This window comes from Nomascus leucogenys, chromosome 5, assembly GCF_006542625.1.
Source record: "Nomascus leucogenys isolate Asia chromosome 5, Asia_NLE_v1, whole genome shotgun sequence".
In the NCBI taxonomy this organism is placed as follows: Eukaryota; Metazoa; Chordata; class Mammalia; order Primates; family Hylobatidae; genus Nomascus; species Nomascus leucogenys.
The window spans coordinates 76,883,551-76,899,160 of NC_044385.1; the positions used below are offsets into that span (position 1 = coordinate 76,883,551).

The 15,610-nt window shown below is 40.4% G+C and overlaps 1 protein-coding gene across 1 annotated transcript in view; it reads right to left on the bottom strand.

The window, feature by feature from the left end:
• Positions 1-15,610, bottom strand: part of DLEU7 (deleted in lymphocytic leukemia 7) — a 144,195-nt gene that overhangs the window by 2,645 nt on the left and 125,940 nt on the right. The window lies entirely within an intron of this gene.

Genomic DNA, 15,610 nt, shown 5'->3' on the forward strand with positions numbered 1-15,610 from the left:
GTGTCATAAGCCTGCATACAGTAGGCATTCAGTTAATAGGTACTGATTGGTCTAACAGAGGAAGCTGGGCTTGATTATGAAATAAACTAGGCTATGAAATCATGCCTCCTAAAAGCTCATTAAAGGCAGCAACATGGGATGGGGACTATAAGGAAGTTGCCTCCCACCTACCTCCCTCCTCAGACACACGTCATTCCGCAGATGTGAAAACGACCCAGACTCTGCCCGCGTGTGGCCTCCCGGACTGGGCAGTAGGGCCTTGCTTCTACCCTCATGAAGATTGTGGGCTGTGTTACAGAACTGCTGCTCTGTCCCTGACTCCTGTCACTCCCATGCTCTGTTGGAAACTCAAGCTGTGAAACCACAAAACACAGAAAGGAAGTGGTCAACTATTGCACATACTCAAGCTACGTAGTCTCAGTTTATTCCATTCTTGCAGGATCATTGTAGGAAGGCATAAGAGTCCTGCTAACTGGTGAGCCACTGAACACAAACTCGCTTCTCACCTCTGCCTCGGATCCCGCCATGCCTGAGGTCTAGGGCTAGAAGCGTTGTTTCATCCACATTAATTCCAGTCTTGGGCAACGTGGCTATTTTCTGACCTGTCTGTCTTCCCACCCTAGTGGTGAATTTTCTTTCTGGGATCTCAAGTCCTTCTCCTGTCACTCAGCTTTTTACGAGCAACCCCAGTCTATCTGGCATATCATTGGAATATTAAACCTAAAAGGGTAAGCCATTCTGTGAATACGTTTAAGTAACAGGATATTAAAATGAGACTTTTCCTGTTGTCTCAGTGCTAGCTGACATCTTTGAGCTGAGAAAAAAATGTTGTTAAAAATGCTCATCTATTCTCAAGAGATGTCATCTGCTAAGGAGTGACCAAAAAAATGGTTCAATAACCCTGAAACCATTTCTCAAATCTTAGCTATATAAGGGGAGACTTGTAAATTAATCAGGAGGGCAAGGATTTCATCAGACAGAGCTTTCAGGCTGCTAAAATGCTTCCTCCTCCCTTCTTATTTGTTTTCCCCTCATCTTACACAAATAAGAGGGGGGCTTCAAAGAATTACTTGGAGAGCTGACCTACGACCCCTAGGCTTTGGGGAACATAGAATGTATTAGTGTCTACTGCTGCTGAAACAAATTAGCACACATTTAACAGCTTAAGACACATGCACACGTATGTTTATTGCGGCACTATTCACAATAGCAAAGAGTTGGAACCAACCCAAATGTCCAACAACAATAGACTGGATTAAGAAAATGTGGCACATATACACCATGGAATACTATGCAGCCATAAAAAATGATGAGTTCGTGTCCTTTGTAGGGACATGGATGAAACTGGAAAACATCATTCTCAGTAAACTATCGCAAGGACAAAAAACCAAACACCGCATGTTCTCACTCATAGGTGGGAATTGAACAATGAGAACTCATGGACACAGGAAGGGGAACATCACATTCCAGGGACTGTTGTGGGGTGGGGGGAGGGGGGAGGGACAGCATTAGGAGATATACCTAATGCTAAATGACGAGTTAATGGGTGCAGGAAATCAACATGGCACATGGATACATATGTAACAAACCTGCACATTGTGCACATGTACCCTAAAACCTAAAGTATAATAATAAAAAAAAAAATAGCAAAATTACTACCTCACAGTTCTGTAGGTCAGAAGTCCACTGGGCGCGGCTGGTGTCTGGACTTCAAGCCTCACAGGGCTGAAATCAAGGTGTTGGCCAGGCTGTACTCCCTCCTAGAGGCTCTAATGGAGCATCTGTTTCCAGGCTTCTGCGCCTTGTTGGCGGAATTCAGTTCAATTTGCCAGCTGGACTGAGGTCCTTGCTTCCCTGTGGGCTGTCACTGGCTCCTTGCAGCCTCTCTCTGATTCTTGCACAAGGGCACCTACATCTCAGAGTCAGCGAGAGTGTGTGGAATCCTTCTCATGAGGCCTCATCTCTCTGACTTCCGTCGGGAAATGTTCTCTGCTTTTAAAGGATCATGTAATTATTTTGAACCTACCCGATAATCCAGGATAATCCCCTCATCTAAAAATCTGTTACCTTAACCACATCTGCAAAGTCCCTGTTGCCGTGTAATGTAAGCTATTCACAGGTTCTGGGGATTAGGAAAAGGACATCTTTGGTGGGGGCCTTATTCAGCCTACCACATAGAGATTAGTACCTGAAAAGCCAGCAGGTGAGAAGCTAGACGAGCAGCTGGTGGCAGCTAAAGGAGAAAGGGGGAGAGAGCTGGAGAAGTCGCACTTCCACCGATGGCACAGCAAAGCGGATGTTGCCCTGGAGGACTTGGGGAGCGGAGCTGGGCTATCAGCTTAGAATGGGGCTCCATTCAAAAGGAGGAACTACCAGGAGACACAAGGAACCCCAGCAGGAAGAAGTCGGAGATGGAGGCGGGGAGGTCATAGCTGGAGGAGACGCGTGTTAGGAAGCTGCAATGGCGGCTCCCTAGTGGAGGTGTTTTGGAAGAACTCTGAAGATGCCCCTTGAGAAAAGCATCGGCCTTCAGGCAACGTCTGTGCCAGATAACGCTACCAAATCACAACCTTGCCTTTCCTCCCTACTGCTGTTCCGATGTGGGAGGACCCAAAGGCAGCAGAAGAGCCAAAGAAGAGTAGCAGAAAGGCAAGGCTGGCTGTCATGCCCTGGCGCACCTTTCTGCTACCCTGCAGCTTCCTGCCACCTGGCCATGCACTGCTTCCCCTCTACACCCTGCTGAGGCAGGTCTGGGCTGGGGACACAGGAAGCTTTGAGTTGGGTGAGCAATTGAAGCTTTGATGTTAGACTGAACTGGACCTTCAAGATTTCAAAACACAAAGTATTTGTTAGTAACTGAAAGGTGGCATAAATGTTAGATCAACCTAGGATTTCATCACCAAATAAGGAAACAAGTTCACTGGGCAGTTCTAAGAAAGAATAGAATTGCTTCCTGCTTGGTCTTTTTTGTTTAATAGACCAGATTCACAAATGCCCCAACCCTTCTCTAGCAATGTGTAGGTTCTGATTATCGAGGGCTATCTCAGGAGAAGGGCCAAACATCTCCATTAACAGGAACTCAAGCCCTTGTTTCATTGAAATGTTTGGTTGCAGCTTAATTACCACAGTTGCAAAGCCAGAATATTGAGTTTTTATATGCTATATTATTTACATGGAATAATGCCCTCTTGATACCATATTGAACATAGTAAATTCTCTGATAATTGACACTATACAGAAAGAGTACTTTGACTGATCAAGGAAGGCTAATGTTTTTTGATCTCTAATCCTTGGGCTACCTTTTCCGTGATGTCACGGAAAGAGCATTAGACTAGTTATTGTTCTAGAACTGGGTCTCTCACTAACTATATACACATGGGCAGATCATTTTACGTTTTTGAGTGTTGGTTTCTTCATGTGTAAGGTGGTAACAACAATGTCTGCCCTGCTTTGTTCATAGGATTGTAGGGAGAATCAAATGACATAATGGTCATGCAAATATATTTCTAAGTTGTCATCTGTATATGTAATAAGGTGTTACTAGTAATTGAACATTTATATATATTCTGTAACAGGTTGTAAACTTTTAAAGAGATCTAGTACACCATGCTTAATGAACTATTTTTTGAAAGACACATCAAAAACTGTTGACAATAATTGCCTCTAGGTAGAGACATGAGAGTGATGGGAAGGAGGCAGACTTATTTTTCACTCAATTTCCTTTTGTATCTCTTGAATTAATACTATATATACCTATTATGCATTTAATTTAAACCAATACAATTCAATAACTATTTGAGAAGTTAAAGAAAAAAGATATATTTATTCTGAATAATAAATTGAAAATAATCTAATCTTTCTGTAAAATGGGTTTTTAGGATCTTTAATACTTTAGGTTTAAGTGAGATGATTTAGCTGATGCAACCAGCATGGAACTTGGTACATAGTGAGTATTCAAAAAGTGGTAGAGCCCTTTGCCTTGAGGCCATGATGTGACTATCCACTCCCAGTGAATTTGCTGTATACAAGGATATAGTTAATGGGATGCTGGATATTAGAAAGTTTATTGGATTTTACCAGGATGTTGGACACAGATGGTAAGTGGAAAATACCAGAAAGTTGATGAATCATCTGGTAAACTAGTGGAAAAGGTAAATGGAGCCAGAAAGAGGCCAGAGAGGGCAAGGAAACAGAACAGGTCTGGAGAAAGGCAACTACACTCATTATGTCATGTAACCCACTTTTCAGTTGCTGATATTTCCAAAATGGTAAGTACATTTTGCAAACTGGAGTTATTCTGATCTTCATGCTATTAAATGCTTATTAATTAAAAAATAGCATGAAGTCTCATTAGCTAGGCTGTGGGTTTTTTTTTTTTTTTCAAATTTAGGATTTCTCTTCATTTTATGGTAAGGAGCAGTGAGTCCATAAATCAGAACACTTTATGAGAAGTTCTAACACCTAGCCCTAATGCCAAGACTGAGAATCTGATAGCATAGCTATTAAAAATTAAGACCCCTGAAAGACTTCCATTTCTGCTAACAGCAATGCCCAAGGCAGCCAGACAGTATGTCTCCCTTTCTGTTTTAATGTAGTTGCATCAATTCTGCTGTTCTGTTATAAAGCAAGCACCTAGAATGACATTTACAAAGCAGGCAAAATGAAAATGGAACAAAAACTTGAACTATCACACGCAGAAATCACCACCAATGCTAAGACATTGTAGATAATATTGACATAGCTATGGGAAAATTTAAAATCTTGCTGCTCAAAGTGGTTCTTAAACAGCCCCATCAGCATCACATGGGAGCTTGTTTCCAATGCAGAATCTCAGGCCCTCCCCCAAGACCTACAGAATCAGAATATTTAGTTTTACAAGATCCCCAAGTGATTTCTATGAATATTGAAATTCGAGAAGCACTAATTTAAATGTATCAATGTGTTCCAGGTTAAAAAAAAATGTTGCTGATGAAAAGATAGCAATCGTTTTATCTCAGAAATGAGAAACGGTCAACTTTGGATTTTTCCTTGAGAATAAATAATTAATACATAAATTCAGCCCAAAACATAACATGGAAACATATTTCCAAAGAAAAGGCTTTGAGACAGTGGAACCATTTGGGTGCCATGTAAATTTAAAGAAGGAAATAGAAGAAAAAGAAGATCAAAGATGGAGGCTCTAAGTCTTGGCAACTGATTGAACGTGAAGTCCTGTGAAGACCGAAGGCTCCCCACTCTGGTGATTAGAATGAGGGGCTATTGGCTGGAGAAGGAATCTACTAACTAGTGAGGTACCAACAGAATGGAGACCCAAACTAGGACATTTAAAACCTGGGATTTTTCTTCATGGGACTGCATGTTTTCTGAATCAGTCATTCTGTTTGACACCAAGAGTAGCTTTTATTGCTTTCCCCACCATGGGCCCTTGATTTAAAAGGCTTCATCTGCCAAACACTCTCTTTTGCTAAATAAGAACATTTCCCCATTTTTATTCATTAAAGTCCTTTTGATCAGTGTCAGATAATGTGTGACCATTAAGTTTGCTGTAATTCTAGATAGAAGCAAAGAAACTTGATAATTTGGTTGGTATATAGTTTTCCATATATGATTTTGGTTAGAAAATAACTCAAGGACTTTCCCCAATTGTGCACAAGAACAAGAATCCGTTGTTAACCTGAGTGAAATTTCTCAGGACTAAGGTAAGAAGAAGGACTAAGGTCAACAATGGAGGTTATAAAATAGGAAGAGTTTTCCTACCGTTTCTGTAATGAGGTCTTCCCATTAACAAATTCAGTTAAAGTCACTAGGAATTAACCTACACACCTGGAAATGCCCAGACCTGTCCCACTTGGAAACAAACTGGAGAAACAGTAGACATCAGCAATCAGCGGGTGACTCTTTATTTTGAATTTGGGAATAATAAAATAAAGAAAAATCATTTGTAACTGTCACTTGCAATGTGGAAGGCCCTCATCATTCTAATTGCAGGGGCTGGGTTATAATCCATTACCATGAATAATTTCTTCTGTAAAGTGCCTGTATAGTAAACCAGACTATCAGGACTCTAGCCAGCTTTATGTTAACATTTTTGGTGATTTAAGGAATTCTGTTACAACAGGTGACATTTTTGAGAGTGGAAATGTACTTACATGGAACCAAAGTCTTAACTCCATGAGTAATTTTTAGTTGGCAGAGGTGCAAATTCTTCTTGAGCATTTCAGCATGGAGATTTTTAGTAAGGTTTTCAATTAATTAAAAAATTTAAAAACTCTTCCTCATAAAAACTCCATACCTCAAAGGTAACTTTAATAGGTGCCTAAACTAGCTAAAAGATTGAGCTCTGTGTTGACATTTTTGGAGAATAATGCGGCAGCTGTTATGTTTGAATGTGTATTTGGGTCCCAGCTTGAACAGACGGGAAACAACTGTTTTAAAATCTCTTTTCTCTATGTAGGTTTAGGTGCAGTCATCTTGGATTTGAGTCGTGCTTGTGAATTTTCATGTGTTACAACAACCAGGTGAATATGCTGCTGTGATTCAATGTTAGTAGGAATTAATACGTGGTTTAGTTAGCAAGTTAGAATTGTCTCACATTAGACATGACATTAGACAGTTTTATAAGAAAAATGGAATGAATTGAATATAGTCACTTGAATTAAAGTATCTTTTATAGTCTCTCTATTCCCTTGGAGCTGATGGCAAGCCTAGAGAAGCATCCTAAAACAAGCTGACCCAAAAATCACATTCTTCTAGTTCTCACTTTGTGGAGTATGCACAATTCAAATATTGTAGAAGAATATCTGTTGACTTGGGGATTTGCTAACAAAGTTGAAAAACAAGCAAATTATAAAACGGTACCATGTAATAGACAACAATTTTATGGCTATCTCAGTGGTTTCATTGGTTCCTCCTCCTGGGATGGCAGCTGATCCTGGGCATGCTCTCACAGTACTACAGAAACACAGGAGCCCAGGCCAACCTCTAGGCTTGGAACCAGGGCATCATCCCTTTTGCCTTCTACTTTGGGCCAAAGCACATCATGTGGCAAGCTGAGAGTCAAGGGGCATAGATACAACCTCAAATATATTTCCGTGTGTTTTCATTTTTCCTTTCTTCCCTTCCTTCCTCATATGTCAGCCAAACTTGGTAAGATCTTTAAAAATGGGGCTCTTGCAAGCCTAATGACTAGATCAGGGCAAGATCAGGCTGAAACGTCCTTTAGGTGAGCCAGATCTAGTGCTTTGCCTCCTGCATTTGGGGAATGTGATGATGTATGTGAGAGCACCACTAAACTGCAACATGCAACCTGTGTGAAAGACACACAGATACCATCCCAGACTATTAGACAGTTTTGTGGTTGTTATTGTTTTATTCTCATAGAGAGGGGCTATTTAGTTTACTTAGCAGATTAACAAATTCTCAAACTAAATTCTATCCTAATATTCCTCCTAAATTTATCCTGTATACATGTGGGACCACTTTCTCACTTATTTCTTAACAGAGAGGAATAAGAAATGGTCACAATCCTCTTTATACTTAATTTGACACGATAAATTTTTTAAGATGAAGAAAAGTAACTCCCTAAAATTATACAAAAGGTGAGCAAATAATTGTATAAATCAGAGCAGGGAAGCCATTTCTAAGTAACTTAGTATCAAAGACAGGAGCCCTAAAGGAAAAAAAAATGTAGATTTGGCTATATATGAATTTAGAATATTTATATATTAAAGCCCAGTGTGATGGTTAATATTGAATGTCAACTTGATTGGATTGAAGGATGCAAAGTATTGTTCCTGGGTGTGTCTAAGGGTGTTGCCAAAGGAGATTAACATTTGAGTCACTGGACTGGGAGAGGCCGACCCAGCTGCAATGTGAGTGGGCACAATCTAATCAGCTGCCAGTGCGGCCAGACTAAAGCAGGTAGAAGAAGGTGGGAGAGGCCGACTTGCTGAGTCTTACGGCTTTCATCTTTTCTCCCCTCCTGGATGCTTCCTGCCCTCGAACATCAGACTCCAAGTTCTTCAGCTTTCGGGCTCTCGGACTTAGACCAGTGGTTTGCCAGAGACTCTCGGGCCTTCAGCCACAGACTGAAGGATACACTGTCAGCTTCCCTACTTTTGGGGTTTTGGGACTGGGACTGGTTTCCTTCCTCCTCAGCTTGCAGACGGCGTATCATGGGATTTCACCTTGTGATTGTGTGAGTCAATTCTCCTTAATAAACTCCCCTTCATATATACATCTATCTTATTCTGTCCCTCTAGAGAACCCCGACTAATACATCTAGCATTAAAAAAAAATGCAAGTGATAAACTGGGAAATAATAATCATAGTATATACGACAGATTAAATGTTTGTTATTTTTTGTTATATTATTTATGTTATTACCAAAATGGCAAGAAATGAATAAAAATAATACAAAATTATAAACAAAAGAAGAGACAATGGACAAAGGAAATCAAATTTTTGAAAGATGGAGAACAGCTAAAAAGATCAACAGAACTGAAAATTCGAGCATCAAGTACCTGTGAAGGAAATGACAGTGAGAAGCAAGCCAAACCTTGCAAGGCAGCACTAGAAAGTCTAAGAATGGGAAGTACTAGCTAGTGTGGAAGGCAGAGTATTTCACAGCAGGAACAACGTAACATCCAATAAGTATGACCAATATCTTCAAAATCACTAGAAAAGAAATGCAAATTTTAAAGAGATTTATATCAGGCCACAAAGGCTGAAAATATAATACTCAGCATTTTTTTCATTCATTCATCAAATATATGCCAGAAGCCAGACAACCCTTTTGAAGAGCTTTTTTGCGAAGGCCCATTTACATTTCCTTCACAGAGAAAGGTGATAGCAGGTAGAGGAGAACATGGGGTTGTGTGGATTGTGAGAATGACCCCGTTTCTTCACTTGTCTCTATAATTAAGCCCTTTGCCATGTAACTTTGCAGTGTCCTCCCAACATGGCTGGAGTGACCTGCCCCATCCTTGACTCTCAGCTTGCCATGTGACATGCTTTGGCCCAAAGAATAAGGTGGAAGGGATGATGTCCTGGTTTTAAGCCCAGAAGAGGTAGGCCTGGGCTCCTGTGTCTCTGTATCATTATGAGAGCATGGCTGGGCTCACCTGCTTTTCCAGGAGGAGGAACCAGTGGGAACACTAAGATAGCCATAAACGTCTTCTCTATTACACTATACCCTTTTCTAATCTGTATTTTGACTTTGTTAACAAATCCCCAAGTCAATAAATATTCTTCTATAATACACTTTTTGGAGATTCTTGCCACTACACTTCTGGGAAATAAATGAACAAATTACATTTTCTATATATCATTTTTCTGCTTATTTACATTAAATTTAAAAAATTCACAAAACAAGGAATACACTATTGCAGAGTGGGTTAGGCAGTGGAATTACTTTTCTGAAATACAATGTTATCTATTTAAAGTGCACTCAGCAAAGTGCTTGGCTACCTTCACAGAATTCTCTACCATAACATTAACCTATTACTTTAGAGTTTCGGAACAAGAATTCATCCTCAAGTGCTATTGTCCTTCATAAACCATTCCCACAATTTTTTTTCATTATTTAAAAAATTAAACTTATTTTGAGATGATTATAGATTTGCATGTAGTTGTAGGAAATACTACAGAGATTCTGTATACCCTTTATCTAATTTCTCCCAATAGTAGCAGTTTGCAAAACTATAGTACAACCTGGCAACCAGGATATTGACATCATAGCATTCCATTGATCTTATTCAGATCTCTCCAGTTTTACTTGTACTCATTTGCAAAATAACTTTAGAGGCTATGGAATATTCTATTGTATTGATATATGTATCAAATTTTCTTAAGCAATCCCTTAATGTTGAACATTAGTATGTTTCTAATTTGCAGTGCAATAAAGGTTTCATAAACATTTTAATATAAATTTTACTGCATATATCTGTTTTACAGATTAAATTTATTCAAGTGGAAATATTAAGTCAAAGAAATTACCTATTATTAATAATTCTTGTTGAAGAAGTGAAACCTAGCAGGAAGAATTGTGTTTGGTAACTAGACTTTCAATTGTATTTTATAATTAGCCTATAGATTTTATTTGATAATTAATGTATATTCTTCCCAATATACAATAACATCCCCTAGTTTAAAAAAACAACAAACATTATGGACCTCTATATCTATTAGCTACCATTGCATAATATTCTTCGGTAGTTTTAAACAATAATTGTACACACACACATGTATTGGTCATCTCAGGCTTCCATAACTAAATACCATAGACGGGGTGGCTTAAACAACAGAAATTTGTTTTTCAGGGTTCTGGAGGTTGGAAGTCTGAGACCAGGGTGTGACTCTGGTTGGGTTCTGGTGAGAGCCTCTTTGTTTTGTTGACAGTCACCTTCCTGCTGTGTCCTCACGTGAGGGGAAGTAGAGGGAGAAAAAAGCTCTCTGGTGTCTTTTTTTATAAGGGCACTGATCACATCATGAAAGCCCCACCCTCAAAACCTCATCTAAGCCTATTTATCGCCCAAAGGCCCCATCTCCAAATTCCATCACATTGGAGCTTAGGGCTTCCATCTGTGAATCTTTCTGGGGTGCAGTATGGTTCAGTCTATAGCAGAAAAAAAATATATATATATGTACACACACACACACACATATATAAAATTTATATTCATATATACTTGTATAGTTGAAAGTCTCCAAGATCATGAACAAAATGCTGAATGGTTATTTCTGGGTCATAGAAGGAGAGCAAATTCTAGAACTTTTTTCTTTTTGTTTCTCTGTGTTTTCCAAGTTTTATTCACTGAGCATGTACTACCCTTGTGTTTATAAAATATTAACTTTTTAAAAGAAAAAGATGTTTTAAATTATGAGGTACAGATGGTCAATACATTTAATAATAAAAGTTGGAATGGCACATAGCCCATCACTAATTGAAGAAAAAGCTTTAGAATATGCAGTCCTTTAAGCAAACTAACCTAAAACTAATGAAATCCCGTTGTTCGTGATGATAGTTGCTATCACTCTCCTCTTAATTGTCTTTCAAAATAATGATCAAAGGCTGAATCTCTTTTCTACCAGTGTCCTATTTATTAACTTTTATTCTAAAGTTACTTTTTTCTTTTGTGAATGCACACCATACTTCTTCATCTTTTATCCCTGGGGCTCCAAGGTAACATCAGAATATCTTTTTGTTAGTCTCAGATATTATTAAAAAGATGCTGTGGGAGGGTTGATGGAAGCACACAATATCACAGCTCCTCTTCCTCTTTTCCTACTGATGAAATCTGGCAGGCAAAAAAAAAAGCAACAAAAACAAAAATTAAAGGACTCCCCAAACAAGGTGAAAGTGAATTAGAGGGAAAGTTGGGATAGTGAAAGGGAAGAGAGGCACAGAGAAAGAGTCAATTGCCTTGGAAATGATAGAGGAGATTCTGTCAACCAGGATATGTTGGGTGTTGCTGCAGTAACAGATGCCCTCCAAATCCTATAGCGCATGCCTCACTCACTCAGGCTACGGCCCATCACATCAGGGTGAGCTCTGCTCATCAGCATCACTCAGGAGCCCAAACTGCGGGAGCAGCCACCATTTCAAATGCCACTTGTTGCCACACTAAAAGGAAAAAGAGAGTGACTCTGAGGGTCCCATGCCAGCAATTAAATGTTTTGGTCTAAAAGTGACATACATCATTTCTGCTTGTAACCTACATTGCCTCAAACTATTTATATGATCCCATGACAATGGGCAGAAGGCCTTCCTACCACAGGTCTTCCAGAAGACCTGGAAATACTTTCCAAACAACACTAATGTCAATAGCCCATGGTCTGGGCTGACTGTATGTATGTAAGCCAAAGTTAGTTGACCACAATGCCCAGCTCCCCTGTTCGCAATGTCGTTGAGTCTCTGCCTGGTGCCAGCAGTGACCTACCTTGCCTCCACTGGCCACAAGTATGAAGTGTCTGCAAAAGAAAGCCCACTGACCCAAAGAGAAGGGAATCCAGGTCCCAATCTTCGCCAGCCAGCCACGTGGTCATGGGCTGTGATTTCCTCACTGACAAAATTAGGAAATCTCTGAAATCTCTTTCTGCTCTAACCTGCTTTGATCCTTAGTGATGTGCACTTGTGCACCACTTTGCCAGATTGTAGGAGGATGAGAGGCTGTGCACTGCTTAAGATCTGAGGTTTGGTTTTTTCCCTCCTTTAGTCAAGAGAGGCTCAGTGTGCATGGAGCTCCTGCCCAGCTCTGCCTCAGGTCTGAGCCCAGACAGCAGCTGCTCCACCCCTAAGGCTTGTGGAATTAGCTATCTATGAGATTACAAAGGAATTAGCTATCTATGAGATTCAGAATGACAAGTGAGCCCATGTAGCATAATTTTGTGTTTTCATCAAGAGCTAGTAGATTTTAAAAATCAACAAAGAGAAGGCAGGAAAATCAAGTAGTGGTCAGGAGCAGGGGCATGGGAGGGGAAGGAGATGCTGTGTCCACCTAGAGCCATGGTTCAGCTGCTGGGTTAATCTGTTAAACTGCACAGAGTTTGATGAAGTTTTTCTATTTTATTTTATTTTTCTGTACTACATCAACCAGTGGATTTTTTTTTATTTCACTAAGTCAAACAACTATTTTATCAGTTTGAGAGGTATTCTATGACTATTAACAAATAACCCTAATCATGAAGGTCTTGGTCTAGACTTAATTAGCTTTTGGTGGTTTGGATTGGAAATACCTTATTTTTCTCATTTACTTATCATCTATTTTTGCAGCATAATTTGTATGCAGCTAAGCATTATGTCAGGCCTCAAGGATACAAAGATCAATGCAGTATGATTCCTGCCTTTGAGGGACCTATCACTGTCTTGGAGAAGTAACGGTGAAAATTAGAGTCAACAAACTACATGACTGCTTTCCCTACTCCTGCCCTGTGGCCTTAGGACACTTAGGTAACGTGGCCTTGCCAACCTCTGGGTGCTATTAGACTCATGAGATCCCCAACCAGGCCTCTCCACCTCAGTACTTTGTTGATTTGCCTCCTTTGACCATCCCCCAGGGCAACATGCCCATTCCTTTTTCTGTTTTTCTAGCTCCCCCACCCACCCCTCCTCAGCTGACAGTTTGCTTCTCCACCTTCAGCTTCTACCCAAATCCCCCTGGGAACCAGCCTGCAACAGCCACCTGACTTTCCTGCCTCCTCCTTTCACAGAGCACAGGCTTCCATTTAACCAGAAAGACATGTTTTTTAACTTAAATTTCCCTTGAAAATACACAAGGGTTTACATTAAGGGTAAATGTTTCATTTTCAAATCACAAAAGTTTTTGCCAAAATTCACAATGTTTGAAAAAAATAGGTTGGGACACTTTCTGAAAGGTTTTCCCATCTGCAGTGAAATTTGTGGATCGCATGGGAGGTCTTTTCATATGTGAGTGTCATTGTTCTGAGAGCCCACTGGCTATGCCTTGTATTTCTCCAGGCATGGGTGCACCTTGGGGTGGGCTGAGTACCTATGAGTCTAGGTGGCAGTCTCTAATTAGGGCTGTGACCTTGACCGTGCCCCCTACCTTCCTGGGCCTCAGGAAATGAAGATGGAACCAGCTTCACTCATAACTGAGCCTGGAGACTTCATGTTTCTAGACTTACTGAGATTCTTGGATGACACATGCCAATTAATCCAGTTAATCTTTTTCTTATCAGCAAGAGGCAAGAGGAAAGTGGGGGCACAGGGAAGGTGAAATTATTTATATCCTCAATTTTATATGTTTTTCTGGGCAATGTTTTGAGCACTGCACATACCGTACATCTGCGAGAGGTGCCCAGCAATGTGAGACAAAACTCATAGCAGGCAATGGAATGAAGAGCCACCTCCTCTAAGCTACAAAATCATTGCTATGCTAAAGACTATAATCCTATGAGGTCTATGACATTTTTGTCCTTAATATGTGCTAAGTGTTACCCAAAAAAGAATAAGAAGTTCTGTACACTCTTGCCTACGTGTGTGTGTGTGTGTGCGAGTGTATAGTGTGAGCAAGGAGGTTTCCGAATGTATGAAGAGGCAGAGATTGAAAAATCACCTTGTGATATTCACAAGTATGAGGTCTAAGTATTTTTTTTCTCTGTTTTTAGTAAGCATGTGTACATGCATATGTGGGTGAGGACTGAAGAATTAACAAAAGCTCCAACCAAATACTAATTTGTTCAGTGAATGTGAAGGTAATCCAGGATGAGGCCTGATTTCATATTTGCATGCAATCACAGTATTTTCTTTGCCACCGAGTTGTTCATCTGGGAGGTGGGGGTCATTGACACCAGCTGGTTTGAGGTGCCACACCTGTGAAGGGCTGCTCCCATCATTTTCACCTGACTCTCGTGAGAAGCTACATCCCCCAAGGCCTGGGCTCCCTGTGATTCCCAAGGAATCACGTTGGGAATACCTCCAGGGTTGCTGTGTCTGTTGGTCTCAGTTCCCTGGGCCAGTCCTCTTCCATTTCCCTGAAGAGATTCCAAGTTATCCTCCTGGCTTTTCTCGGACCGTACACTGATCCCCATTACACCCTCAAGATGTGCAGAGCCGCACACTGCTGTGACTTTGGGTTATTCTGCACGAACACTCAGCGTCAACGCCAGGCAAGCTGGCTCCCCAGCCTCTTCCAGAATGAGACATCTTCTCTCTGCTTCTCCCCTGTGGGCGCTGGATCACTGCATGTAAGTCATCTCGGGAATCTGGTGAAAATAAAGTTTCTTTCTTAGTAGATTTGGGGTGGTGCCTGGGAGTTTGCATTTCTAACAGCTCGCAGGTGAGAAAGGTGCAGTCCTGACTTTTTGAGAGCAAGACTTTGAAGTGCACTTCAGGCTGCAGATGTTCATACCTGGCAGGGTCACCTTCTTGGCCTCTGCGTCCAGCCCTGGCCACAGCAACACCTCTCAGGAGATAGGAAGAAGCTAGTCCTTAGGTTGTAAAGTAATCACGTGAGGTTGGGGTTTGGTGGGGGGGGGTGGGAATGGATGTCTGCAGCTTTTTCCAATTACAGATAAGAAACTAGTTGTTTTAAAGACAAATAAGAAATATAATACACTAACGTTGCAGTTCCCTAGATATATATAGTCTAAGAAATAGTGGTCCTATGTGATGTTAATAGGAGTTATGTGCAAAAGGAATCTCTATGCTCAAATGAGTTCTAGAATTTAAAATCTAAACATAAGGTTAAACAAAGTTTAATAGGTTTTTTGCAGAACTTTTCAAAAGCTTTAATAAGTGAACGTACATTATAGATCTCCAAGAAGGACATAAAGTATGCTACACTCCCCAAAAGCGTTTTCCCAGGAAAGCCCTATTTTTTTTTTCAGCGAGGTTAATAGGACTCAATCTCCATGGGGAAAGGTCAAGCTCTTTGGGAAAGTGTATCATAGGAACCCACCAAGAGTTGACTTCATCAGCCTTTCTCAGCTCTTCTTTTGCCTGCCCCAAAGATTACAGAGCAGAAGTGTTTGTTTTCTCAGATTCATTTGTGATAACTTAGTCATTTTAAGGATGTTCATGTGTCCATTGACTTTTTTTTTTCTTTACAAATAGCACACATTTCTCTCAAATGCTAAGCCTGGAATATAA